This window comes from Equus przewalskii, chromosome 1 (assembly GCF_037783145.1).
Source record: "Equus przewalskii isolate Varuska chromosome 1, EquPr2, whole genome shotgun sequence".
Classification (NCBI taxonomy): Eukaryota; Metazoa; Chordata; class Mammalia; order Perissodactyla; family Equidae; genus Equus; species Equus przewalskii.
Window position 1 is genome coordinate 51320672 of NC_091831.1, and position 16581 is coordinate 51337252.

General features: G+C 40.3%; 1 long non-coding RNA gene across 1 annotated transcript; it reads left to right on the forward strand.

The window, feature by feature from the left end:
* Positions 1–297: 297 nt before the first annotated feature.
* On the forward strand, positions 298–4836 carry LOC139082144 (uncharacterized). Its single transcript, XR_011537877.1, has 3 exons — positions 298–589; positions 1036–1066; positions 1389–4836. It is a non-coding gene; the product is annotated as an uncharacterized lncRNA (long non-coding RNA).
* The last annotated feature ends 11745 nt before the right edge of the window (positions 4837–16581 follow it).

Genomic DNA, 16581 nt, shown 5'->3' on the forward strand with positions numbered 1-16581 from the left:
AGTCTATCCTATTCTTCAGTGGGTACATACCACTAAAAGTCACTTTGCTTCCTGTGGTCTCAGTTTCTACATCCATCAAATAAAGATATAGGAACTCTCCAACCACATAAGAAATTCACATTTTTGTCCTGGCCCTTGGGGATGTTCCCCATCAAATTCTTCGCTGAGACTAGACCTGGATGCAGCACCAGTGTAAAGGAGCCTGGAGGCAGTGGCTTGCTCTCAAACACTGTTCTCAGGCAATCGATTAAAGACAGGTCATGTTTGGTGATCTGCCCCAGTGTCCTTTCAAGCTGGCTTGTGTGGACAGTTGGGTAGTCTCTCTCTTGGATCTAAACTATTTTCAAGTGGCTCAGATTTCCAGGATGGAAAGGATCCTTTTGATACAGATCAAGTTCAGCTTTGATCATTAAACCGTTCCCTACTTCCCTGTGAATTTTCACCAAAGCCGGGAAACTGAGCCAATGCATGCACATCGGCTCAGAGGGTGGGTGCTGTGGATCAAGGCAAGAGAGAAGCAGGGGAGACAGCAGTCTCCTCTAAGCTGCATGAAGACACCCCATTAGGACCAAAATCCAGGGCGAAAGAGGTACTTTAAATAGAAATCAAATATCGCTACCCTCTCTTTCTCCCTTTCCACTCCCTTGCAGATAAACACATAAGGTTTATGATTTGGATAAAGGTTTGGTTTCTTTCCAAGCATAGAAATGGGTTTAGAAGACTTCAGTTTCCTGTCTCCTAACTTTCCTGACCACAAATATTTTTTATTGTAAGCCACGAAAGCAAAGGGTTATTTAATAAATTAACACTTCAAATGCCTTTAGTTCAATCCCCAGTTAATTCTAAGCTCAATTCTTGGCCTCCTATTCATTTAACTCAGGCAGTCCGGCCTCACCTGTCTCTTAATTCCTTCACCTAGAAAGCTCTAATTCCTATCCTTGCTGTATTTCATGGTTTTACAATACTTTATTGAATTGCTATATTGTAATGTTTCTGTCTTCCTCTCTCCCCACCCTTCAAATAATCCTTTATAAGGAAGCATAGACACCGTCTGGAATGCAGTAAGGTAAGCACAGCAGTTTTTATAGCATTTTACAAATTTCTCTTGGCCTCAGAAATCACAAAATAATCACATTAAAAAAACCTAGCCCTTTGCCTCCAGGACAATGCACGGTTTTTTATTAAAAGAGGAATTTAAATTCCTTCTGTGCACAGACTGTTTTAACTATAAAGACTTAGAAAATTAATTTTTGCCTATAATCTCTTATAGATAATACTATAAAAATAGTTCCTCTTTAAGAAGCATATTTCATGCAAATATCAAAAAGCCTTTTATCTGTGTTCAAGATTTCTTGTTCTATTTCTGTCCCGTGTTTCTTTCTCTGCAGATCTGACTTCAGGAGCCCTGGATCCGGGAACTTGCTGCTGGGAGGCAGAGCCCAGGGGGAGGCACAGGTTGGCCTGTTTGCCATTTTACAAGCTGAGAAACTGAGGCTCCCAGTGGAACGGCCTACTGTGTGCTGGGCACTGTGCCAAGTGCTGAGACAGAGAATGAGTGGATTCAAAGGGCAAGACGGGCAGGGTTTGAGCCAGAAAGATCCTCGGGGCGTGCTGCAGGAATAACAGACTGAGCTGGCAGTGCAGAGGAGAGGAGAGGGAAAGAGACAGAGAACATGTTTTAAGCAGTGTCGCCCAAAATTCCCTTACTCACAAACCACCTTCAGGATTTTTGCATGTCCTAAAACCACCTGTATTATTATTTATTTAATATTTTTCTTTAGATGAGTCACTTTTTTACTTTAAGTTAGCCTCATCCCAAGCAATAATATTGGTGAAAGTCACTGTTTAATGAGCTGCTCTATATTTTTCTAATATACATTAAAATAAGTACATAACTATTAAAATAAAGAAATGTCCATCTGGGTACCCCTAGAAATTATCCCAGGAATACCGTCAGTCATGCCCACAACACACTTCGGGAAGCCCTGCTGTTACAGACTGAATGCTTGTGCCCCTCCAAAATTCATGTTGCAATCCTAACCCCCAGTGTGATGGTATTAGGAGGTGGAGGCTTTGGGAGATAATTAGGTCTTGAGGATGGAACCGTCATAAATGTGATTAGTGCCCTTATAAGAAGAGACACAAGAGCCCGCTCCAGCTCTCTGTTCTCCACCGCGTGAGGATGCAGTGAGAAGATGGCTGTCTGGCAAGGGGGAAGCAGCCCCTTACCATCCGCTGAATCTGCCAGCGGCTTGATCTTGGACGTCTCAGCCTGCAGAACTGTGAGAAATGAATGTTTGTTGTTTAAACCATCCAGTCCGGGGTATTTTTGTTATAAAAGCCTGAACTGATGAAGATACCTGCTTTAAGATATAGAAGATGAAACCAGGAAAGGGAGGAAATGAGCAAAAGATAGCCAGGACTTGGTATTAGTAGAAAAAGAGTTTCTAAACTGTATCTGATCGTGGTGGTGGTGGGTACCTCTTATCAGTACACACACACCAAAGGAAGCACTGAAGTTGGGTGCACAAGATGCCTGCGTCCTCTTCTGATGTCCTTCTGTCCTCAGAGCAGACTCTCCAGGAGACCTAAGGCCCATACCCTGCAAACCCAGACTGTTTGACAGAATGCCGGGCCTGGATAGATTTGCCCAAATTCATTATGATCACTGGAACACCCATCCACATCCTATCATTGGAGTCCATAGGATGAGCTTTCACGGGGAAGAAAATTGGTGCATATTGTTACCTTCAGCTCACAGCAACATAGTAAATTTACTGCCCACAAAGGATAGGTGCGATATCTATCCATGCCCCAAGTATTGAACATATTGGTTTGCTAATTTTCTCTTTTGTTTTAATTATTTTATTGACATCATATTGGTTTACAACATTGTATAACTTCAGGTGAACATTATTATATATCCGTTTCTGTAAAGAGTGTATTGTACTCACCAGAAGTAGTCTAGTTTTTATCTGTCACCATACATATGTGCCCCTTTACCCCTTTTGCCCACCCCCACACCCCCTTCCCCTCTGGTAACTACTAATCTGTTCTCTTTGTCCATGTGTTTGTTTATCTTCCATGTTTGAGTGAAATCATATGGTGTTTGTCTTTCTCTGTCTGGCTTATTGTGCTTAACATAATACCCTCTGAGTCCATCCATGTTGTTTTAAAAGGGATAATTTTTGTCTTTTTTATGGCTAAGTAGTATTCCATTGTGTGTGTGTGTGTGTGTGTGTGTGTGTGAGTGTGTGTATATCTTCTTTATCCATTCATCAGTTGATGGGCACTTGGGTTGCTTCCACATCTTGGCTATTTTGAATAAAGCTGCAATGAACACAGGAGTGCATAGATCTCTTTGTATTGTCGATTTCATGTTCTTTGGATGAATATCCACTAGTGGGATAGCTGGATCGTATGGTATTCCTATTTTTAATTTTTTGAGAAATCTCCATACTGTTGTCCATAGTGGCTGTACCAGTTTGCATTCCCACCAGCAGTGTATGAGGGTTACCTTGGGTCCACATCCTCTCCAACGTTTCTTATTTTTTATCTTGTCAATTATAGCCATTCTGATAGGTGTAAAGTGATATGTCATTGTAGTTTTGATTTGCATTTCCCTAATAATTAGTGATGTTGAACATCTTTTCATATGCCTGTTGGCCATCTGTATATCTTCTTTGGAAAAATGTCTCTTAAGATCCTCTGCCCATTTTTTGATCAGGTTGTTTTTTTGTCATTGAGTTGTACAAGTTCTTTATGTACTTTGGAAATTAACCCCTTGTCAGACATATGATTTGCAAATATTTTCTCCCAGTCGGTGGGTTGTGTTTTGTTTTGTTCATGGTTTCCTTTGCCTTGCAGAAGGTCTTTAGTCTGATGTAGTCAATTTACTTTTTCTTTTGTTTCCCTTGGCCGAGTAGACAGGGTATTTGAAAAGATCCTGCTAAGACTGATGTCAAAGAGTGTACTGCCTGTATTTTATTCTAGGAGTTTTATGGTTTCAGGTCTTACATTCAAGTCTTCAATCCGTTTTGAGTTAATTTTCATATATGGTGTAAGATAATGGTCTACTTTCATTCTTTTGCACGTGGCTGTCCAATCTTCCCAACACCATTTATTGAAGAGAATTTCCTTTCTCCATTGTATATTCTTGGCTCCTTTGTCAAAGATTAACTGTCCACAGATGTGTGAGTTTATTTTTGGGCTTTCAATTCTGTTCTATTGCTCTGTGTGTCTATTTTTGTGCCAGTACCATGCTGTTTTGATTACTATAGCTTTGTAGTACATTTTGAAGTCATATATTGTGACGCCTGCAGCTTTGTTCTATTTTCTCAGGAATGCTTTGGCTATCTGAGGTCTTCGTTGTTCCATATAAAGTTGAGGATTCTGTGTTCTATTTCTGTGAAGATTGTCCTTGGGATTCTGATTGAGATTGCATTGAATCTGTAGACTGCTTTAGGTAATATGGACATTTTAAGTGTTTTTTCTTCCAGTCCATGAGCATGGACTATCTTTCCATTTCTTTGTCTTCTTTGATTTCTTTCAATAATGTCTTACAGTTTTCAGTGTATAGGTCTTTCACCTCCTTGGTTAAATTTATTCCTAGATATTTTATTCTTTTTCTTGTGATTGTAAATGGGATTGTATTCTTGACTTCTCTTTCTGCCAGTTCATTATTAGTGTATAGAAATGCAACTGATTTTTGCATGTTGATTTTGCACGCTGAAACTTTGCTGTAGCTGTTGATTATTTCTAACAGTTTCCTGGTGCATTCTTTAGGGTTTTCTGTATAGAGAATCATGTCTCATCTACAAACAGTGAGAGTTTTACTTCTTCCTTTCCAATTTGGATATATTTTATTTGTTTTTCTTGCCTAATTGCTCTGGCCAAAACATCCAGTACTATGTTGAATAGGAGTGGTGAGAGTGGGCACCCTTGTCTTGTTCCTGTTTTCAGAGGAATGGCTTTCAGTTTTTCACCATTAAGTATGATGTTGGCTGTGGGTTTGTCATATACGGTCTTTATTATGTTGAGGAACTTTCCTTCCATACACATTTTATTGAGAGGTATTTTTTTTTTATCATAAATGGATGTTGGATCTTGTCAAATGCTCTCTCTGCATCTATTGAGATGATCATATGATTTTTATTTCTCATTTTGCTAATGTGGCATATCACATCAATTGATTTGCAGATATTGAACCACCCCTGCATTCCTGGTATAAATCCCACCAGAACATGGTGTATGGTCTTTTTAATGTATTGCTGTATTTGATTTGCCAATATTTTATTGAGGATTTTTGCATCTAGTTCATCAGCAATATTGACCTATAACTTTTCTTCTTTGTGTCATCTTGGTCTGATTTTGGTATCAGGGTAAAGTTGGCCTCATGGAATGAGTTAGGAAGCATTTCATCATCTTCAATTTTTTGGAATAGTTTGAGAAGGATAGGTATTAAATCTTCTTTGAATGTTTGGTAGAATTCTCCAGAGAAGCCATGTGGTCCTGAACTTTTGTTTTTTGGGAGATTTTTGATTACTGTTTCAATTTCTCTCCTTGTGGTTGGTCTTGGGAGGTTCAGTTTTGGGAGGTTGTATGAGTCTAAGAATTTATTTATTTCTTCTAGGTTATCCAATTTGTTGATATATAGTTTTTCACAGTATTCTCTTATAATCCTTTGTATTTCTGTGATGTCTGTTGTAATTTCTCCTCTTTCATTTTTAATTTTATTTGTTTGCATCGTCTCCTTTTCTTACTGAGTCTGGCTAAGGGTTTGTCAATTTTGGTTATCTTCTCAAAGAACTAGCTCTTACTTTCATTGATCCTTTCTATTCTTTTTCAGTCTCTATTTTATTTGTTTCTGCTCTAATTTTTCTTATTTCCCTCCTTCTGCTGACTTTAGGCTTTGTTTTTTCTTCCTTTTCTAGTTCTGCTAGGTGTAGTTTAAGACTACTTATTTGAGATTTTTGTTGTTTGTTGGGGTAGGCCTGTATTGCTATAAATTTCCCTCTTAGGACAGCTTTTGCTACATCCCATAAGAGTTGGTATGTTGTGTTTTCATTTTCATTTGTCTCCAGGTATTTTTTGATTTCTCCTTTGATTTTTCATTGATCCAGTAGTTGTTCAGTAGCATGTTGTTTAATCTCCACATATTAGTGCCTTTTCCATCTTTTTTTTTGTAGCTAATTTCCAGTTTCATAGCATTGTGGTCATAAAAGATGATTGATATGATTTCAATATTCTTAAATTTATTGAGGCTTGCCTTATTTCCCAACATATGGTCTATCTTTAAGAATGTTCCATGTGATCTTGAGAAGAATGTGTATTCTGCTGTTTTGGGATGGAATGTTCTATACATATCTATTAAGCCCACCTGGTCTAGTGTTTCATTCAAGGCCTCTGTTTCTTTGTTGACTTTCTGTCTGGATGATCTGTCCATTGATGTAAATGGGGCGTTGAGGTCCCCTACTATTATTGTATTGCTGTCACTTTCTCCCTTTAAGTCTGTTAATAGTTGCTTTATATATTTTCTTGCTCCTGTATTATGTGCATATACATTCATAAGTTGTGTTCCCTTTTATCATCATATACTGCCCCTCCTTGTTTCTCATTTCTTTATCTTGAAGTCTGCATTGTCTGACATAAGAATGGGAACACCTGCTTTCTTTTGCTTCCTATTTGCTTGGAGTACAATCTTCCATCCCTTCACTCTGAGCCTCTGTTTGTCATTAGAGCTGAGATGTGTTTCCTGGAGGCAACATATTTTGGGGTCTTGTTTTTCAATCCAACCAGCCACTCTGTGTCTTTTGATTGGAGAAATCAATCCATTTATGTTTACCATGATTATTGATATATGAGGGCCTAATACTGCCACTTTATCTCTTGTTTTCTGCCTGTTCTATATTTCCATTGTTTTGTTTCCCTTGTATTTCTGACAGCCATTTCAGTTCGGTGGTTTTCTATGATGGTTTTCTCAATTTTCTCTTTATTTATGATTTGTGACTCTGCTCTGATTTTTTATTTAGTGGTTACCATGAGGTTTGTATAAAAGATCTCACGGATAAGATAATCCATTTTCTGATAGCCTCTTATCTCCATTAGTCTGAGCAGGTTCCATCCCTTTCCTCTCCCTCTTCTGAGTTATTGTTGTCACAAATTATTCTTTTTTGTGTTGTGAGTTTGTGACTAAATTGAAGTATTTATAGTTATTTTTGATGCTCTCCTTCTCTTTATCTTTTGTGTTATAATAGTGTTTACTAACCTATTCTGATATAGAGCTGTGATTTTCTGATTTTATCTGTCTACTTATCTCCTTGCTCAAGGTTTTGTAAACCTTTGCTTTTTAGTTTCAGATGAGAGGGCTCCTTTCGATGTTTCTTGTAAGGCAGGCCTAGTGGCAATGAACTTTCTCAGTTTTTATTTATCTTGGAAAACCTTATTTCTCCATGATATCTAAAGGATAGTTTCACTGGATAGAGTATTCTTGGCTGAAAGTCTTCGTCTTTCAGTATTTTGAATATATCATTCCTTTTTCTTCTAGCCTGTACGGTTTCTGCTGAGAAATCCACCAAAAGCCTAATAGGGGTTCCCTTGTAGGTTATTTTCTCCTCCCTTGCTGACCTTAATATTTTTTCTTTGCCTAACTTTTGCTAATTTTAATATTTATATGCCTTGGAGAATGTCTATTTGCATCGATGTAATTAGGAGTTCTATTGGCTTGATGTACTTGTAAATGCAGTTCTTTTCCCAGGTTTGAGAAGTTCTCAGTTATTATTTCTTTGAACAAGGTCTCTGCTCCTTTCTACCTTTCCTCTCCTTCTGGAAAGCCTATAATCCTTGTGTTGCTTTTCTTAATTAAATTGGATATTTCTTGAAGAATTTCTTCATTTTTTAAAAATCTTAGTTCTCTCTCCTCCTCCACCTGAAGCATTTCTATATTTCTATCCTCTAATTCACTAATTCTGTCCTTCATAAAATCAGCTCTATTTTTTATGGTTTCTAGATTATTTTTTATCTCATTAATTGTGTTCTTCATCTCCAGAATTTCTATTTGTTTGTTTTTTTAGAGTTTCAATCTTTTTTGTGAAGTATTCCTTCCACTCATTAATTTTATTCCTGAGCTCACTGAACTGTCTTTCTAAGTTTTCTTGTAATTTGTTGAGTTTCTTTGTGACAACTATTTTTAATTCTCTGTCATTTAGATTGTAAATTTCTATGACTTCAGGATTGGTTTCTAGAGACTTGTCATTTTCCTTCTGCTCTGAAGTATTACTGCAGTTCTTCATGTTGTTTGATGAATTGATCCTTTGCCGACACAATTGTAGCAGTATCAGGTTGCAGATTCCACCTGCCACTGCTGGGGTGGAGGGCAAGAGCTGTGTTTTCTGATCCTGCCTCATCTGCTGGAAGTTGTGTGCCAGTAAGGCTTCTCTGCATTTGCACAGGCTGGCCACAGCTGCTTGACAGGCCATGCCCGCATGTACAGGCAGGGCCTCTGTGCTCCGCCATGGGTAGCTCTCATGCGGGTGATCCTCACCCACCCATTGTGCTCGTCAGGGGACCAGCCGAGCTGCTGGTCTAGGTGGGAGGGGCACTTTCTTTCACACACAGGCAGCTCTGCGATCACAGGTGGTTCAGCTGAGCTGTTGTGATTGGTAAGCCGGGCTCCTTTGCAAGGGCTGAGACACTGCCACTCGGTGGGGAGAGTTCCCATGTGCAGGGCCACCACAGCACAGTGGGAATTCCTGCAGGCCGAGCTACCACTCTGAAAGCATTTGCACACAGACTAGGCTGCCCCTGCCTCCTCTTACAGTTGCACCAGCTGCTGTCTGAGAATCCACAGCTTGGATCACTGCCAAAGGGGAGGAGAAGAGGAGCTAGTTCCACCTAGTTCCACTGCTTCCTGGGGATCCAGTCCACCCACCTTCAGATGTATGGCAATGTGGATCTCTCAGGCATCCTGTTGTGCTGTGTAGAGAATGCTCTGTTGGTTAACAAATGTCCATTTAGTTGTAGCTTAGATGGGAGAGACAAAGGGAACAATGCACTCTGCCATGATGCTGATGTACCTCTCCTTGGTTTTCTAATTTTCTGAAGGTGGCTGTGGGATAGTGGAAAGAGCCAGGGTATGGAGTCAAGTCTATCTTGGCATTTCTGCCCAGAAACTGACCAGATGTGTGATCTTGGATAAGTTACTTAAATCCAACAACTCTCGACTTCCACATCTTTAAAATGGAGATAATGATACACACTTCTAACAATTTCTTTTTATGGAGGGGAGGACAAAATGTCTAATGCATGTAAAAACATAGTACCTAGCACATACTTTGAAATCACATGGTAAATATATTTTTTAATATGAGCTATGCAGCCATTAGAAATGACAAAATCACAGTAATGAAGACTATAAAAGCAATATCAAAAATCCTTAAGATAATTTTAAAATATTCCAATATTCCAGTGTGTGTGTATATTCACTCTAATTTCACATGAGAAAAATTATGCATACTAATAGACAAAGATAAATAAAAATATGGAAAAATAAAACTTTCAGTGTGTTAGAGCTGAGAGGCAATTTGGTGTAGAAGTTAAGAACATTTGCTCTTGAGTCCAATAACTGCGCTTAAATCCCAGTTAGGCCACTTCCTAAATGTGTTATCTTAGCTAAATTACATCATCCCTCGTTAAGCCTTAGTTTCCTTTTCAGAACAACAAGGATATTAACAATAGTATCAACCTCATAGACTGGCTTAGCTGGTATTGGTAAATTCTGGTATCGAATAAATTCACGATAAATAGTACCAACATTAAGATGGTAGGATTTGGGTGATAATTTTACCTTCTAAGACAGGATATTTGTTCATCAACGGAGACTGCAAATAGCCAAATTACAATGACATTCACTGAGTTTCTATTGTTCCACTCCAAAGTTGTACTGTGAGAAAGAGAGAGAAAAGCAAATGCACCACCACCACCAGGCTAACCTACACCTGGGCAGCTTGTGACCAAACCAGAGGGACAAAAGTTCACCTCCCACCTGGCACAGTCAAATGGTACCTAATGATCCAAGTGCTTTTTTCTCACACAGAACAAATGCATCTGAAATATCCCTGGGTGGTGTGTCTACCACTGCCACTTCCAATTTTACTTCACAGCTACATTGGAAAACTTTAAACCCTCTTCAATTTAGGCTGGTTTTATTTGTATTCAGACTACGATGGAGTGTGTGTGCCAAGAGACAACTTGACCATTAAAAAAATTCTGTTTGACTACATATATATTTATCAATTTAGGAAAGCTATCAAAGCAGACATTTTCACTTAAAAGCTTGGAAATAAAACTGATATTATCTGGTTGGGGAAAGGCTGAGGAAATCACTATAGCAAAAAAAAATCCTTTTGTGTATCCAATTTCACATTGCTGTTGTCATGTACAGGATGTATATTCAAATGTGTTTGCATATTTCTAAACTGATCATACATCAAAATTAGAGCCATATTGTTCCTTTTACAGTGAAACTGTTTATATAGGAAACATTGTACCAAACATTCCTTGCCTCCACCCTGGGTTGTGACTGATTGCGGAGTGAGATAAAAGTACTTATGTCCACAAACAAGAGAAAAGCCTATATGCACGCAAGAAATCAAAAGAAGGTGTGATTTTAACACAAACACTATTATCAACCAAAAAGATAAAAGATTACTGGAGTTTATGCAAATTCAGGGAAAGCAAAAAGCATATACTTACACACTGACACACTGAAAATTAGAGGTTGGGGTAGATAACAGGAGAATTCAGTTTGGTACAATTCAAAACAGCCTCTGGATGCTGTTTTACTTCCATGTGACCAACTGAATTAGAGTCATTTACACAAGACAGATATGACCCACTAAGGGGAATCCATTTCCTAATTCACTATGGGAAATGGTAATTTAAAGCTGGTCACTTGGTTCTTTAGTGTATTTTCTGGAAGGGCTGAGTCGACTTCAATAAGTTCAGTTGAATTTTCCCTCCTCCACACTCAGCCATTTTTTTCCATCTTCTTCTTGCTCAAAAGCTTGCTCCAAGTACAAAGTGAAGTGGGAAGTTGGCAATTATCCTATAAACCTGGGTTATATTGTTAGGTCAACAGAATTGTAGATTTGATGGAGCTTAAAAGAATTTTAGAGATTATCCTATTCCATAGCTTTCAAACTTGAAATATTTTATTAATAAAATCACATGTAGAATTCCAATATATAAATTAGGTTTTTAAGAGTATTTCACCGGTATAAATTTACTTAAAAAGCAAGCAAAAAGAAAAAGTCCTAATTTTAACATTTACCTTTTATAAAACCAACAAATAAGAATGATAAAATTGATTTGACAAATCCAAAATATTGAAATTTGGGCTTATGAATGATGGTTAACAGTCTTGTATCCACCTCAGCATCTGTTATAAGGTCTTCATAGAAACAAGATAACCTGGCCACAGAAATAAAAGGGTTGCTAGACTTTAATATATAGAATTTAGGGGAATATGATTTTTGTTATTGCAATTCTTAAAATTAAACAGAAATATACTTTAAAATAAAACTCGAATTAAATTGCTGCAAATCCCTTCAATATGACTTGAAAACCGTTTGTCTAGTCCATCCTCCATATTTAGAAATAGGGAAACCAAGACCCACAATTGAAATGACTTGCCCAAGTATACATTGTGAAGTAAGTGACAAAGCTTTCTCAGCTGCCTCTCTTCTTCTTGCATCTCCCACCTCTCCTTCTCTATAGATTATTCCTTTAACAGTAAAAAAAGTATGTTTTATTGTCTCCCATCTTTAAAATAAAGAAAGAATAAAGAAACAAAAAGCCTCAATGACCCAACATCCCAAATCTTAACATCATATTATTACTTACCTTTCTACTCCCACTTTTTGTCTCTTGAAATGTCTACGAATGCCATCATCTCCTCCTTAGTAAACTCCAATCTAACCATCCCTCCTGCTCTGCCACCAATTCCCACAGTCTACTTTCTTTTTGCTAAACTTTATTAGTCAATCTAATGTAGTCACTAGATTGCAAGCTTTACTGCAACAGAAATTTTTATATTCTGCTAATTGATCCATCTGATTACCTACTACAATGCCTCACTCACGTTAAGTGCTTAATAAATATTTGTTGAATAAATTAAGTCATGTTAGAGTCTCTATCACTTGTGAATCAGACAGATTATCAAAAATCTCTAAGAGCAGAGTTCAGTTTTCAAATAAAACTTGATAAGCGGCCAAAAGAAAAGGGTGATGGTTGGTCTAAAGCAATTGTCCTTCAATTATAGCTCAATAAATTTTTTAATTAAAATAATGTTTTTAGGAAGCAATTGCCCAGTAAGGATCACTACAAAAATAATCATTCAATGGCTCTAGAAACACTTGTATTGTTGTAAGAGACTAAGTTTTAATCTGACTTCTTCACTCAAAGACCTTCTCAGTTTTCCATTTTATCAGTGTAGATAACAAATGCTTCCACTTTCCATGAGTCTTGCAACTTGGAGGTTTATATATGACCTTTTGATTGTTCCTGTCAACCTGCCAGTTCATTTTCCAGCTCTTCTCCTTCTCATCAAATGCAGCCAATAGAACCAAGGCATAGTAGCATTATTTTGTTTCCCAAACTCCCATACTTTCAAGTAATCACAGATGTCAATTTTTACTTCTGTGTATTATGTTATTTCACCTCCATATAACATGGATTCCCATCTTTCTATCTTCCAATAACAATTAATTGTCCATTAGCCAGCCCCAAATAGTACATAGTTTGGTGATGCTTCAGTAAGAAATGACCACAACAGTCTCGGTGGCTTATGATAATAAAGGCTTATTTCTCATTCATGTCACACGTCAGCTGTGTGACAGCTGCAGCTGTGCTCCATGAGTCTTCTTTATTCTAGCACCCAGGCTCAGGGATCAGACTCTATTTGAGATATTTCATTCTTATGGTAGAGGGGAAAAAAGCAGTGGTTCCTAAAGCTTCTGCTCAGACATAGCATGTGACACTTCTGCTCACATTCCATTGGCCAAAGAAATTCACATGGCAAAGCCTGATGCCAATGAAGTTCGGAATATATTTCTGCCATGGGGAGGAAGGCCCTATAGTGGAAGAGGCCCTGCAGGGATGGGACCAGTAAAGAGGTCCTGCAGGGATGGGACCAGTAAAGAGGGCCCTGTAGGGATGGGACCAGTAAAGAGGGCCCTGCAGGGATGGGGCCAGTAAAGAGGGCCCTGCAGGGATGGGACCAGTAAAGAGGGCCCTGCAGGGATGGGACCAGTAAAGAGGGCCCTGCAGGGATGGGACCAGTAAAGAGGGCCCTGCAGGGATGGGACCAGTAAAGAGGCCCTGCAGGGATGGGGCCAGTAAAGAGGGCCCTGCAGGGATGGGACCAGTAAAGAGGGCCCTGTAGGGATGGGACCAGTAAAGAGGGCCCTGTAGGGATGGGACCAGTAAAGAGGGCCCTGTAGGGATGGGACCAGTAAAGAGGTCCTGTAGGGATGAGGCCAGTAAAGAGGGCCCTGCAGGGATGGGACCAGTAAAGAGGGCCCTGTAGGGATGGGACCAGTAAAGAGGGCCCTGCAGGGATGGGACCAGTAAAGAGGGCCCTGTAGGGATGGGACCAGTAAAGAGGCCCTGCAGGGATGGGACCAGTAAAGAGGGCCCTGCAGGGATGGGACCAGTAAAGAGGGCCCTGCAGGGATGGGACCAGTAAAGAGGGCCCTGCAGGGATGGGACCAGTAAAGAGGGCCCTGCAGGGATGGGACCAGTAAAGAGGTCCTGTAGGGATGGGACCAGTAAAGAGGGCCCTGCAGGGATGGGGCCAGTAAAGAGGGCCCTGCAGGGATGGGACCAGTAAAGAGGGCCCTGCAGGGATGGGACCAGTAAAGAGGGCCCTGCAGGGATGGGACCAGTAAAGAGGGCCCTGCAGGGATGGGACCAGTAAAGAGGGCCCTGTAGGGATGGGACCAGTAAAGAGGTCCTGTAGGGATGGGGCCAGTAAAGAGGGCCCTGCAGGGATGGGACCAGTAAAGAGGGCCCTGCAGGGATGGGACCAGTAAAGAGGGCCCTGTAGGGATGGGACCAGTAAAGAGGTCCTGTAGGGATGGGGCCAGTAAAGAGGGCCCTGCAGGGATGGGGCCAGTAAAGAGGGCCCTGCAGGGATGGGACCAGTAAAGAGGGCCCTGCAGGGATGGGACCAGTAAAGAGGGCCCTGCAGGGATGGGACCAGTAAAGAGGGCCCTGCAGGGATGGGACCAGTAAAGAGGGCCCTGCAGGGATGGGACCAGTAAAGAGGGCCCTGCAGGGATGGGACCAGTAAAGAGGGCCCTGCAGGGATGGGACCAGTAAAGAGGGCCCTGCAGGGATGGGACCAGTAAAGAGGGCCCTGCAGGGATGGGACCAGTAAAGAGGCCCTGCAGGGATGGGGCCAGTAAAGAGGGCCCTGCAGGGATGGGACCAGTAAAGAGGGCCCTGTAGGGATGGGACCAGTAAAGAGGGCCCTGTAGGGATGGGACCAGTAAATATTTTGAAGGGAAAAAAAAAGTGATAATTCTGTCCTTCAAAGTCACAGTTGGAATAGTGGGAATGAGAGAAAGACTGAAGTCTAGAGGGACTCCCATGTTTCTCATTTGGAGAGTAGAGCAGACAATGGTGCCATTCCTCCGGTTCAGAAGTATAGATGGAGGAGCAAGTGATGAAGACAAAGATTATGGGTTCCATTTTGAACATGTTGAGTTACTGAAGGTTGTGAAATCTCTAAATAGAAATGCTTGTTTGACACCTGTTTTCACTAACTTGGACTAGAGGGACAGTAACTGTGCTGACATATAGTTCTAGAGTCATCTGCATGTAGACACGTGTGTGGATGAGATCTCCCAGGGAGTGTGAAGAACGGAAGAGATGAAGACTCAGACAAGCACATTCTTAGAGCTCCAAATTCAGTTGTCAGGAGTAGAATGTAAGCCTACAGAAAAGACTGAGAAAGAGAAGAAGAAAAAGATCCAAGAGAAGGCCATGTCACGGAAAGTGATTTCAGGAACTTGTCAACAATATCAAAATACTAATAACTAATAACTATCTAATGCTTACTAGGTGCCAATCACTGTTCTAAGCCCTTCACACATATTATCTCAATTAATATTCACAACAGCTCTAGCAAGTAAGTTCTATTTTGTAGATGAAGAAACTGAGACAGAGACAAGTTGGGTAACCTGTCCAGGGTCACACGTAAGTAACGGTGGAATGATGTGGAACTAAATTGTAAAGCTCCAGAAATCACTCTATACTTCAAAGGTTATGTAGGGAAGGAAGAAAAAGATGGGAGGCCGATCGTCAAAAGCTGAAGAGTACACAGGAGTTGAGGAAATGGAGTAATGTGAGAATCCAAAGGAGGAAACGATTACTTCTGGCTGAGCTAACCAGGGAAATCTTCATAATACTGGGACCAAAGGTGAACATAATGACATTCTTTCCTCCATCCACTCACCCTTCCTTGTCAAAGATATAGTTCAGAATTGTGATCTTCTGAGAGCTCCATCTAACGGGCAGACACACGGGAATTTTTTCAACCTGAGGAGATTGTCACTTCCCCATAATGCCCATCCTGCCTTTGGATCCTGTGACAGAGGTTGCTGGCTGGTCACCAGTGCTTCCTCTTTCTTCTCCCTGTAAACACAGCTACATTTCCTAGCTTCCTTTGCATCAGATACAGCCATGTGAATGCATTCTAACAATGATATGTGGAAAGTAATGATGTATTCCAGGCCTGGCCCATAAAAAACTCCACGTGCAATCCCCCATTCTCCTCTCTCCTTTGCCTGATATATATGGATGCCCAGCATGACCTGCACTGAGAAGCCACGTGTTGAGCACGGCAGAGCCTCCATTCACCTGGATACCTGAATGACTGCATGAGCAACCATGCACCATTACTACTGAGCAACGTCTGCATGGGACGGTTTCACGAGTGAGAACATTTTATGGTGTTAAACCTCTAGTATTTTAGAATTTGTTACTGCAAATGTTACAACCCTAATCAATACAGATCTCTTTTTCTATTAGAGCCACCTCACATTTCCATTTGTTGAATGCCCTTGCGTTTTCCTGTGTACTTTTCGTATATCTCTAATCTTTCGTACACCATAAATTGTATAATCTCAGGAGAACAGAGAACAAGAAGATAAAATCCAAGTCCCTTTGGAGGAAGAGATCATGTTTCCACATGGGCGTTTGACTCTAAACACCTCTGGGCCCTTTTTCGTTATAGACAAATAAAAGCATGAAATAGACATGACCTAAGCTTCTTCGCAGCATGAAAAGTCTGCTTCTGTAACGCAGTGACAAAGGTGTCAATGAGAGCATGCACTGGTGCAAGGATATGGGGTCAATGAGAATGTGCATTAGTCTAATGGAAAGGTCACCAGATTCAGAGACAGAAAACTTTATTCCAGTTGCATGACCTCAGGCACATCACCTAGTCTCCCAGCTTCCTCATTTGTAAAATAAGGGTAAAGATACCTACTTTGCAGACGATATTGTTTACTTATTCAT